Raw genomic sequence first — 12,498 nt, forward strand, 5'->3', positions numbered from 1 at the left:
CTTCTGAGAATGCTTCCGTCTCCTTTCTATGGGAAGACATTTCCTTTTCCAGCACAGTCCTCAAAGTTCTCCACATATCCACTTGCAGATTATACTTAAAGACTATTATATAACTGCTCTATGAAGAGGAAGGTTCAACTCCGGAAGTTCAAGGCACACATCAGAAAGAAGTTTCTGAGAATGCCTCTGTCTAGTTTTCAAGTGAAGATATTACCTTTTCCTGCATATGCATCAAAACACTGCAAATATCCACTAGCAGATTCTACAAAATGATTGTTTTAAAACTGCCAAATCAAAAGGATGTTTCAACTCTGTGAGTTGAATGCACACATCACAGAGAAGTCTTTGAGAATGCTTCTGTCTAGTTTCTATGTGAAGATACTTTCTTTGCCAGCCTAGGACTCAAAGCGCTCCAGATATTCACTTGCAGATTCTACAGAAAGAGTGTCTCAAAACTTCTCTATCAAAAGAAAGATTCAGCTCTGTGAATTGAATGCACACTTCACAGAGAAGTTTCTGGGAATGCTTCTGCCTAGTTTTTATGTGAAGATATTTCACTTTCCAGCATAGGTCTCAAAGCGCTCTAAGTAGCCACTTGCAGATTCTACAAAAAGAGTGTTTCAGAACTGCTCGGTGAAAGGGAACGTTCAACTCTGTGAGTGGAATGTACTCATCACACAGAAGTATCTGAGAATGCTTCTGGCTAGTTTTCTCTGAAGATATTTCCTTTTACTCATAGGCCTCGAAGCGCTCCAAATAACCACTTGCAGATTCTACAAAAAGAGTGTTTCAAAACTGTTGTAGCAAAAGGAAGGTCGAACCCTGTGTGTTGAATGCACACATCACAAAGAAGTTTCTGAGAATGCTTCTGTCTAGTTTCTATGTGAGGATATTTCCTTTTCCAGTATAGGCCTCAAAGCACTCCAAATTCCGAAATGCAGATGCCACAAAACGAGCGTTTGAAAACGGCTGTATCAAAAGGCACGTTCAACCCTGAGAGTTGAATGCGCACATCACAGAGAAGTTTCTGATAATGCTTCCGTCTAATTTTTATGTGAAGATATTTCGTTTTCCAGCATAGGCCTCAAAGCGCCCCAAATATCCACTTGCAGATTATACTGAAAGAGTGTTACAAAAATGCTGTATGAAAAGGCAGGCTCAACTCTGTGAGTTGAATGCACACATCACAGAGAATTTTCTGGGAATGCTTCTGTCCAGTTTTTATGTGAAGATATTTCCCTTTCCAGCATGGGCCTCAAAGCTCTCCGAATAACCACTCGCAGATTCTACAAAAAGAGTGCTTCAAAACTGCTCTACCAAAAGGACTCTTCAACTCTGTGAGTTGAATGCACACACACAAAGAAGTTTCTGAGAATGCCTATGTGTAGTTTTCATTTGATGATATTTGCTTTTCCACCAGAGGCCGCAATCACTCCAAATATCCACTTGTAGTTCCCACAAACACAGTGTTTCAAAATTGTCCTGTGAAAAGGAAGCTTCATCTCTGTGAGTTGAATGCACACATCACAAAGGAATTTGTGAGAATGCTTCTGTCTAGTTTTTATGTGAAGATATTTCCATTTGCAGCGTAGGCCTCAAAGCGCTCTAAATAACCACTTGCAGATTCTGCGAAAAGAGTGATTCAAAACTGCTCCATCAAAAGCAATGTTCAACTCTGTGAGTTTAATGCACACATCACAGAGAAGTTTCTGATAATGCTTCCGTCTAGTTTCTATGTGAAGATATTTCGTTTTCCAGCATAGGCCTCAAATCTCCCCAAGAATCCACTTGCGGATTCTCCTAAAACAGTGTTACAAAAATGCTCTATGAATAGGAAGGATCAACTCTGTGAGTTCAATGCACACATCACAGAGAAATTTCTGAGAACGCTTCTGTCTAGTTTTTATGTGAAGGTATTTCCATTTCCAGCATGGGCCTCGAAGCTCTCCGAATAACCACTCGCAGATTCTACAAAAAGAGTGTTTCCAAACTGCTCTGTGAAAAGGAAGGTTCAACTCTGTGAGTCGAAAGCAGACGTCACAAAGGAGTTTCTGGGACTTCTTCTATCTAGTTTTCAAGTGAGGATATTTCCTTTTCCAGAATATGCCCCAAATCGCTCCAAATATCCACTTGGAGATTCAACAAAGACAGTGATTTAAAACTGCGCAATCAAAAAGAGGGTTCAACTCCGTGAGTTGAATGCAAACATCACAACGAAGTTTCTGAGAATGCTTCTGTCTAGTTTTTACCTGAAGATATTTCCTTTTCCAGTACAGGCCTCAAAACTCTCCAAATAACCAATTGCAAAATCCACAAAGTGTGTTTGAAAACTGCTCTATCAAAAGGAAGGTTCAACTCTGTGAGTTGAATGCCGACATCACAGAGAAGCTTCTGAGAATGCTTCCGTCTCCTTTCTATGGGAAGACATTTCCTTTTCCAGCACAGTCCTCAAAGTTCTCCACATATCCACTTGCAGATTATACTTAAAGACTATCATATAACTGCTCTATGAAGAGGAAGGTTCAACTCCGGAAGTTCAAGGCACACATCAGAAAGAAGTTTCTGAGAATGCCTCTGTCTAGTTTTCAAGTGAAGATATTACCTTTTCCTGCATATGCCTCAAAATACGGCAAATATCCACTAGCAGATTCTACAAAATGATTGTGTTAAAACTGCCAAATCAAAAGGATGTTTCAACTCTGTGAGTTGAATGCACACATCACAGAGAAGTCTTTGAGAATGCTTCTGTCTAGTTTCTATGTGAAGATACTTTCTTTTCCAGCCTAGGACTCAAAGCGCTCCAGATATTCACTTGCAGATTCTACAGAAAGAGTGTCTCAAAACTTCTCTATCAAAAGAAAGATTCAGCTCTGTGAATTGAATGCACACTTCACAGAGAAGTTTCTGGGAATGCTTCTGTCTAGTTTTTATGTGAAGATATTTCACTTTCCAGCATAGGTCTCAAAGCGCTCTAAGTAGCCACTTGCAGATTCTACAAAAAGACTGTTTCAGAACTGCTCGGTGAAAGGGAACGTTGAACTCTGTGAGTGGAATGTACTCATCACACAGAAGTTTCTGAGAATGTTTCTGGCTAGTTTTCTCTGAAGATATTTCCTTTTACTCATAGGCCTCGAAGCGCTCCAAATAACCACTTGCAGATTCTACAAAAAGAGTGTTTCAAAACTGTTGTAGCAAAAGGAAGGTCGAACCCTGTGAGTTGAATGCACACATCACAAAGAAGTTTCTGAGAATGCTTCTGTCTAGTTTCTATGTGAGGATATTTCCTTTTCCCGTATAGGCCTCAAAGCACTCCAAATTCCGAAATGCAGATGCCACAAAACGAGCGTTTGAAAACGGCTGTATCAAAAGGCACGTTCAACCCTGAGAGTTGAATGCGCACATCACAGAGAAGTTTCTGATAATGCTTCCGTCTAATTTTTATGTGAAGATATTTCGTTTTCCAGCATAGGCCTCAAAGCGCCCCAAATATCCACTTGCAGATTATACTGAAAGAGTGTTACAAAAATGCTGTATGAAAAGGCAGGCTCAACTCTGTGAGTTGAATGCACACATCACAGAGAATTTTCTGGGAATGCTTCTGTCCAGTTTTTATGTGAAGATATTTCCTTTTCCAGCATGGGCCTCAAAGCTCTCCGAATAACCACTCGCAGATTCTACAAAAAGAGTGCTTCAAAACTGCTCTACCAAAAGGACTCTTCAACTCTGTGAGTTGAATGCACACACACAAAGAAGTTTCTGAGAATGCCTATGTGTAGTTTTCATTTGATGATATTTGCTTTTCCACCAGAGGCCGCAATCACTCCAAATATCCACTTGTAGTTCCCACAAACACAGTGTTTCAAAAGTGCCCTGTGAAAAGGAAGCTTCATCTCTGTGAGTTGAATGCACACATCACAAAGGAATTTGTGAGAATGCTTCTGTCTAGTTTTTATGTGAAGATATTTCCATTTGCAGCGTAGGCCTCAAAGCGCTCTAAATAACCACTTGCAGATTCTGCGAAAAGAGTGTTTCAAAACTGCTCCATCAAAAGCAATGTTCAACTCTGTGAGTTTAATGCACACATCACAGAGAAGTTTCTGATAATGCTTCCGTCTAGTTTCTATGTGAAGATATTTCGTTTTCCAGCATAGGCCTCAAATCTCCCCAAGAATCCACTTGCGGATTCTCCTAAAACAGTGTTACAAAAATGCTCTATGAATAGGAAGGATCAACTCTGTGAGTTCAATGCACACATCACAGAGAAATTTCTGAGAACGCTTCTGTCTAGTTTTTATGTGAAGGTATTTCCATTTCCAGCATGGGCCTCGAAGCTCTCCGAATAACCACTCGCAGATTCTACAAAAAGAGTGTTTCCAAACTGCTCTGTGAAAAGGAAGGTTCAACTCTGTGAGTCGAAAGCAGACGTCACAAAGGAGTTTCTGGGACTTCTTCTATCTAGTTTTCAAGTGAGGATATTTCCTTTTCCAGAATATGCCCCAAATCGCTCCAAATATCCACTTGGAGATTCAACAAAGACAGTGATTTAAAACTGCGCAATCAAAAAGAGGGTTCAACTCCGTGAGTTGAATGCAAACATCACAACGAAGTTTCTGAGAATGCTTCTGTCTAGTTTTTACCTGAAGATATTTCCTTTTCCAGTACAGGCCTCAAAACTCTCCAAATAACCAATTGCAGAATCCACAAAGTGTGTTTGAAAACTGCTCTATCAAAAGGAAGGTTCAACCCTGTGAGTTGAATGCCGACATCACAGAGAAGCTTCTGAGAATGCTTCCGTCTCCTTTCTATGGGAAGACATTTCCTTTTCCAGCACAGTCCTCAAAGTTCTCCACATATCCACTTGCAGATTATACTTAAAGACTATTATATAACTGCTCTATGAAGAGGAAGGTTCAACTCCGGAAGTTCAAGGCACACATCAGAAAGAAGTTTCTGAGAATGCCTCTGTCTAGTTTTCAAGTGAAGATATTACCTTTTCCTGCATATGCCTCAAAATACGGCAAATATCCACTAGCAGATTCTACAAAATGATTGTGTTAAAACTGCCAAATCAAAAGGATGTTTCAACTCTGTGAGTTGAATGCACACATCACAGAGAAGTCTTTGAGAATGCTTCTGTCTAGTTTCTATGTGAAGATACTTTCTTTTCCAGCCTAGGACTCAAAGCGCTCCAGATATTCACTTGCAGATTCTACAGAAAGAGTGTCTCAAAACTTCTCTATCAAAAGAAAGATTCAGCTCTGTGAATTGAATGCACACTTCACAGAGAAGTTTCTGGGAATGCTTCTGTCTAGTTTTTATGTGAAGATATTTCACTTTCCAGCATAGGTCTCAAAGCGCTCTAAGTAGCCACTTGCAGATTCTACAAAAAGAGTGTTTCAGAACTGCTCGGTGAAAGGGAACGTTGAACTCTGTGAGTGGAATGTACTCATCACACAGAAGTTTCTGAGAATGTTTCTGGCTAGTTTTCTCTGAAGATATTTCCTTTTACTCATAGGCCTCGAAGCGCTCCAAATAACCACTTGCAGATTCTACAAAAAGAGTGTTTCAAAACTGTTGTAGCAAAAGGAAGGTCGAACCCTGTGAGTTGAATGCACACATCACAAAGAAGTTTCTGAGAATGCTTCTGTCTAGTTTCTATGTGAGGATATTTCCTTTTCCCGTATAGGCCTCAAAGCACTCCAAATTCCGAAATGCAGATGCCACAAAACGAGCGTTTGAAAACGGCTGTATCAAAAGGCACGTTCAACCCTGAGAGTTGAATGAGCACATCACAGAGAAGTTTCTGATAATGCTTCCGTCTAATTTTTATGTGAAGATATTTCGTTTTCCAGCATAGGCCTCAAAGCGCCCCAAATATCCACTTGCAGATTATACTGAAAGAGTGTTACAAAAATGCTGTATGAAAAGGCAGGCTCAACTCTGTGAGTTGAATGCACACATCACAGAGAATTTTCTGGGAATGCTTCTGTCCAGTTTTTATGTGAAGATATTTCCTTTTCCAGCATGGGCCTCAAAGCTCTCCGAATAACCACTCGCAGATTCTACAAAAAGAGTGCTTCAAAACTGCTCTACCAAAAGGACTCTTCAACTCTGTGAGTTGAATGCACACACACAAAGAAGTTCCTGAGAATGCCTATGTGTAGTTTTCATTTGATGATATTTGCTTTTCCACCAGAGGCCGCAATCACTCCAAATATCCACTTGTAGTTCCCACAAACACAGTGTTTCAAAAGTGCCCTGTGAAAAGGAAGCTTCATCTCTGTGAGTTGAATGCACACATCACAAAGGAATTTGTGAGAATGCTTCTGTCTAGTTTTTATGTGAAGATATTTCCATTTGCAGCGTAGGCCTCAAAGCGCTCTAAATAACCACTTGCAGATTCTACGAAAAGAGTGTTTCAAAACTGCTCCATCAAAAGCAGTGTTCAACTCTGTGAGTTTAATGCACACATCACAGAGAAGTTTCTGATAATGCTTCCGTCTAGTTTCTATGTGAAGATATTTCGTTTTCCAGCATAGGCCTCAAATCTCCCCAAGAATCTACTTGCGGATTCTCCTAAAACAGTGTTACAAAAATGCTCTATCAATAGGAAGGATCAACTCTGTGAGTTCAATGCACACATCACAGAGAAATTTCTGAGAACGCTTCTGTCTAGTTTTTATGTGAAGGTATTTCCATTTCCAGCATGGGCCTCGAAGCTCTCCGAATAACCACTCGCAGATTCTACAAAAAGAGTGTTTCCAAACTGCTCTGTGAAAAGGAAGGTTCAACTCTGTGAGTCGAAAGCAGACGTCACAAAGGAGTTTCTGGGACTTCTTCTATCTAGTTTTCAAGTGAGGATATTTCCTTTTCCAGAATATGCCCCAAATCGCTCCAAATATCCACTTGGAGATTCAACAAAGACAGTGATTTAAAACTGCGCAATCAAAAAGAGGGTTCAACTCCGTGAGTTGAATGCAAACATCACAACGAAGTTTCTGAGAATGCTTCTGTCTAGTTTTTACCTGAAGATATTTCCTTTTCCAGTACAGGCCTCAAAACTCTCCAAATAACCAATTGCAGAATCCACAAAGTGTGTTTGAAAACTGCTCTATCAAAAGGAAGGTTCAACCCTGTGAGTTGAATGCCGACATCACAGAGAAGCTTCTGAGAATGCTTCCGTCTCCTTTCTATGGGAAGACATTTCCTTTTCCAGCACAGTCCTCAAAGTTCTCCACATATCCACTTGCAGATTATACTTAAAGACTATTATATAACTGCTCTATGAAGAGGAAGGTTCAACTCCGGAAGTTCAAGGCACACATCAGAAAGAAGTTTCTGAGAATGCCTCTGTCTAGTTTTCAAGTGAAGATATTACCTTTTCCTGCATATGCCTCAAAATACGGCAAATATCCACTAGCAGATTCTACAAAATGATTGTGTTAAAACTGCCAAATCAAAAGGATGTTTCAACTCTGTGAGTTGAATGCACACATCACAGAGAAGTCTTTGAGAATGCTTCTGTCTAGTTTCTATGTGAAGATACTTTCTTTTCCAGCCTAGGACTCAAAGCGCTCCAGAGATTCACTTGCAGATTCTACAGAAAGAGTGTCTCAAAACTTCTCTATCAAAAGAAAGATTCAGCTCTGTGAATTGAATGCACACTTCACAGAGAAGTTTCTGGGAATGCTTCTGTCTAGTTTTTATGTGAAGATATTTCACTTTCCAGCATAGGTCTCAAAGCGCTCTAAGTAGCCACTTGCAGATTCTACAAAAAGAGTGTTTCAGAACTGCTCGGTGAAAGGGAACGTTCAACTCTGTGAGTGGAATATACTCATCACACAGAAGTTTCTGAGAATGCTTCTGGCTAGTTTTCTCTGAAGATATTTCCTTTTACTCATAGGCCTCGAAGCGCTCCAAATAACCACTTGCAGATTCTACAAAAAGAGTGTTTCAAAACTGTTGTAGCAAAAGGAAGGTCGAACCCTGTGAGTTGAATGCACACATCACAAAGAAGTTTCTGAGAATGCTTCTGTCTAGTTTCTATGTGAGGATATTTCCTTTTCCAGTATAGGCCTCAAAGCACTCCAAATTCCGAAATGCAGATGCCACAAAACGAGCGTTTGAAAACGGCTGTATCAAAAGGCACGTTCAACCCTGAGAGTTGAATGCGCACATCACAGAGAAGTTTCTGATAATGCTTCCGTCTAATTTTTATGTGAAGATATTTCGTTTTCCAGCATAGGCCTCAAAGCGCCCCAAATATCCACTTGCAGATTATACTGAAAGAGTGTTACAAAAATGCTGTATGAAAAGGCAGGCTCAACTCTGTGAGTTGAATGCACACATCACAGAGAATTTTCTGGGAATGCTTCTGTCCAGTTTTTATGTGAAGATATTTCCTTTTCCAGCATGGGCCTCAAAGCTCTCCGAATAACCACTCGCAGATTCTACAAAAAGAGTGCTTCAAAACTGCTCTACCAAAAGGACTCTTCAACTCTGTGAGTTGAATGCACACACACAAAGAAGTTTCTGAGAATGCCTATGTGTAGTTTTCATTTGATGATATTTGCTTTTCCACCAGAGGCCGCAATCACTCCAAATATCCACTTGTAGTTCCCACAAACACAGTGTTTCAAAAGTGCCCTGTGAAAAGGAAGCTTCATCTCTGTGAGTTGAATGCACACATCACAAAGGAATTTGTGAGAATGCTTCTGTCTAGTTTTTATGTGAAGATATTTCCATTTGCAGCGTAGGCCTCAAAGCGCTCTAAATAACCACTTGCAGATTCTACGAAAAGAGTGTTTCAAAACTGCTCCATCAAAAGCAGTGTTCAACTCTGTGAGTTTAATGCACACATCACAGAGAAGTTTCTGATAATGCTTCCGTCTAGTTTCTATGTGAAGATATTTCGTTTTCCAGCATAGGCCTCAAATCTCCCCAAGAATCCACTTGCGGATTCTCCTAAAACAGTGTTACAAAAATGCTCTATGAATAGGAAGGATCAACTCTGTGAGTTCAATGCACACATCACAGAGAAATTTCTGAGAACGCTTCTGTCTAGTTTTTATGTGAAGGTATTTCCATTTCCAGCATGGGCCTCGAAGCTCTCCGAATAACCACTCGCAGATTCTACAAAAAGAGTGTTTCCAAACTGCTCTGTGAAAAGGAAGGTTCAACTCTGTGAGTCGAAAGCAGACGTCACAAAGGAGTTTCTGGGACTTCTTCTATCTAGTTTTCAAGTGAGGATATTTCCTTTTCCAGAATATGCCCCAAATCGCTCCAAATATCCACTTGGAGATTCAACAAAGACAGTGATTTAAAACTGCGCAATCAAAAAGAGGGTTCAACTCCGTGAGTTGAATGCAAACATCACAACGAAGTTTCTGAGAATGCTTCTGTCTAGTTTTTACCTGAAGATATTTCCTTTTCCAGTACAGGCCTCAAAACTCTCCAAATAACCAATTGCAGAATCCACAAAGTGTGTTTGAAAACTGCTCTATCAAAAGGAAGGTTCAACTCTGTGAGTTGAATGCCGACATCACAGAGAAGCTTCTGAGAATGCTTCCGTCTCCTTTCTATGGGAAGACATTTCCTCTTCCAGCACAGTCCTCAAAGTTCTCCACATATCCACTTGCAGATTATACTTAAAGACTATTATATAACTGCTCTATGAAGAGGAAGGTTCAACTCCGGAAGTTCAAGGCACACATCAGAAAGAAGTTTCTGAGAATGCCTCTGTCTAGTTTTGAAGTGAAGATATTACCTTTTCCTGCATATGCCTCAAAATACGGCAAATATCCACTAGCAGATTCTACAAAATGATTGTTTTAAAACTGCCAAATCAAAAGGATGTTTCAACTCTGTGAGTTGAATGCACACATCACAGAGAAGTCTTTGAGAATGCTTCTGTCTAGTTTCTATGTGAAGATACTTTCTTTGCCAGCCTAGGACTCAAAGCGCTCCAGATATTCACTTGCAGATTCTACAGAAAGAGTGTCTCAAAACTTCTCTATCAAAAGAAAGATTCAGCTCTGTGAATTGAATGCACACTTCACAGAGAAGTTTCTGGGAATGCTTCTGTCTAGTTTTTATGTGAAGATATTTCACTTTCCAGCATAGGTCTCAAAGCGCTCTAAGTAGCCACTTGCAGATTCTACAAAAAGAGTGTTTCAGAACTGCTCGGTGAAAGGGAACGTTCAACTCTGTGAGTGGAATGTACTCATCACACAGAAGTTTCTGAGAATGCTTCTGGCTAGTTTTCTCTGAAGATATTTCCTTTTACTCATAGGCCTCGAAGCGCTCCAAATAACCACTTGCAGATTCTACAAAAAGAGTGTTTCAAAACTGTTGTAGCAAAAGGAAGGTCGAACCCTGTGAGTTGAATGCACACATCACAAAGAAGTTTCTGAGAATGCTTCTGTCTAGTTTCTATGTGAGGATATTTCCTTTTCCAGTATAGGCCTCAAAGCACTCCAAATTCCGAAATGCAGATGCCACAAAACGAGGGTTTGAAAACGGCTGTATCAAAAGGCACGTTCAACCCTGAGAGTTGAATGCGCACATCACAGAGAAGTTTCTGATAATGCTTCCGTCTAATTTTTATGTGAAGATATTTCGTTTTCCAGCATAGGCCTCAAAGCGCCCCAAATATCCACTTGCAGATTATACTGAAAGAGTGTTACAAAAATGCTGTATGAAAAGGCAGGCTCAACTCTGTGAGTTGAATGCACACATCACAGAGAATTTTCTGGGAATGCTTCTGTCCAGTTTTTATGTGAAGATATTTCCTTTTCCAGCATGGGCCTCAAAGCTCTCCGAATAACCACTCGCAGATTCTACAAAAAGAGTGCTTCAAAACTGCTCTACCAAAAGGACTCTTCAACTCTGTGAGTTGAATGCACACACACAAAGAAGTTTCTGAGAATGCCTATGTGTAGTTTTCATTTGATGATATTTGCTTTTCCACCAGAGGCCGCAATCACTCCAAATATCCACTTGTAGTTCCCACAAACACAGTGTTTCAAAAGTGCCCTGTGAAAAGGAAGCTTCATCTCTGTGAGTTGAATGCACACATCACAAAGGAATTTGTGAGAATGCTTCTGTCTAGTTTTTATGTGAAGATATTTCCATTTGCAGCGTAGGCCTCAAAGCGCTCTAAATAACCACTTGCAGATTCTGCGAAAAGAGTGTTTCAAAACTGCTCCATCAAAAGCAATGTTCAACTCTGTGAGTTTAATGCACACATCACAGAGAAGTTTCTGATAATGCTTCCGTCTAGTTTCTATGTGAAGATATTTCGTTTTCCAGCATAGGCCTCAAATCTCCCCAAGAATCCACTTGCGGATTCTCCTAAAACAGTGTTACAAAAATGCTCTATGAATAGGAAGGATCAACTCTGTGAGTTCAATGCACACATCACAGAGAAATTTCTGAGAACGCTTCTGTCTAGTTTTTATGTGAAGGTATTTCCATTTCCAGCATGGGCCTCGAAGCTCTCCGAATAACCACTCGCAGATTCTACAAAAAGAGTGTTTCCAAACTGCTCTGTGAAAAGGAAGGTTCAACTCTGTGAGTCGAAAGCAGACGTCACAAAGGAGTTTCTGGGACTTCTTCTATCTAGTTTTCAAGTGAGGATATTTCCTTTTCCAGAATATGCCCCAAATCGCTCCAAATATCCACTTGGAGATTCAACAAAGACAGTGATTTAAAACTGCGCAATCAAAAAGAGGGTTCAACTCCGTGAGTTGAATGCAAACATCACAACGAAGTTTCTGAGAATGCTTCTGTCTAGTTTTTACCTGAAGATATTTCCTTTTCCAGTACAGGCCTCAAAACTCTCCAAATAACCAATTGCAGAATCCACAAAGTGTGTTTGAAAACTGCTCTATCAAAAGGAAGGTTCAACTCTGTGAGTTGAATGCCGACATCACAGAGAAGCTTCTGAGAATGCTTCCGTCTCCTTTCTATGGGAAGACATTTCCTTTTCCAGCACAGTCCTCAAAGTTCTCCACATATCCACTTGCAGATTATACTTAAAGACTATTATATAACTGCTCTATGAAGAGGAAGGTTCAACTCCGGAAGTTCAAGGCACACATCAGAAAGAAGTTTCTGAGAATGCCTCTGTCTAGTTTTCAAGTGAAGATATTACCTTTTCCTGCATATGCCTCAAAATACGGCAAATATCCACTAGCAGATTCAACAAAATGATTGTTTTAAAACTGCCAAATCAAAAGGATGTTTCAACTCTGTGACTTGAATGCACACATCACAGAGAAGTCTTTGAGAATGCTTCTGTCTAGTTTCTATGTGAAGATACTTTCTTTTCCAGCCTAGGACTCAAAGCGCTCCAGATATTCACTTGCAGATTCTACAGAAAGAGTGTCTCAAAACTTCTCTATCAAAAGAAAGATTCAGCTCTGTGAATTGAATGCACACTTCACAGAGAAGTTTCTGGGAATGCTTCTGTCTAGTTTTTATGTGAAGATATTTCAC

This window comes from Pongo pygmaeus, chromosome 18, assembly GCF_028885625.2.
Source record: "Pongo pygmaeus isolate AG05252 chromosome 18, NHGRI_mPonPyg2-v2.0_pri, whole genome shotgun sequence".
Lineage (NCBI taxonomy): Eukaryota > Metazoa > Chordata > Mammalia > Primates > Hominidae > Pongo > Pongo pygmaeus.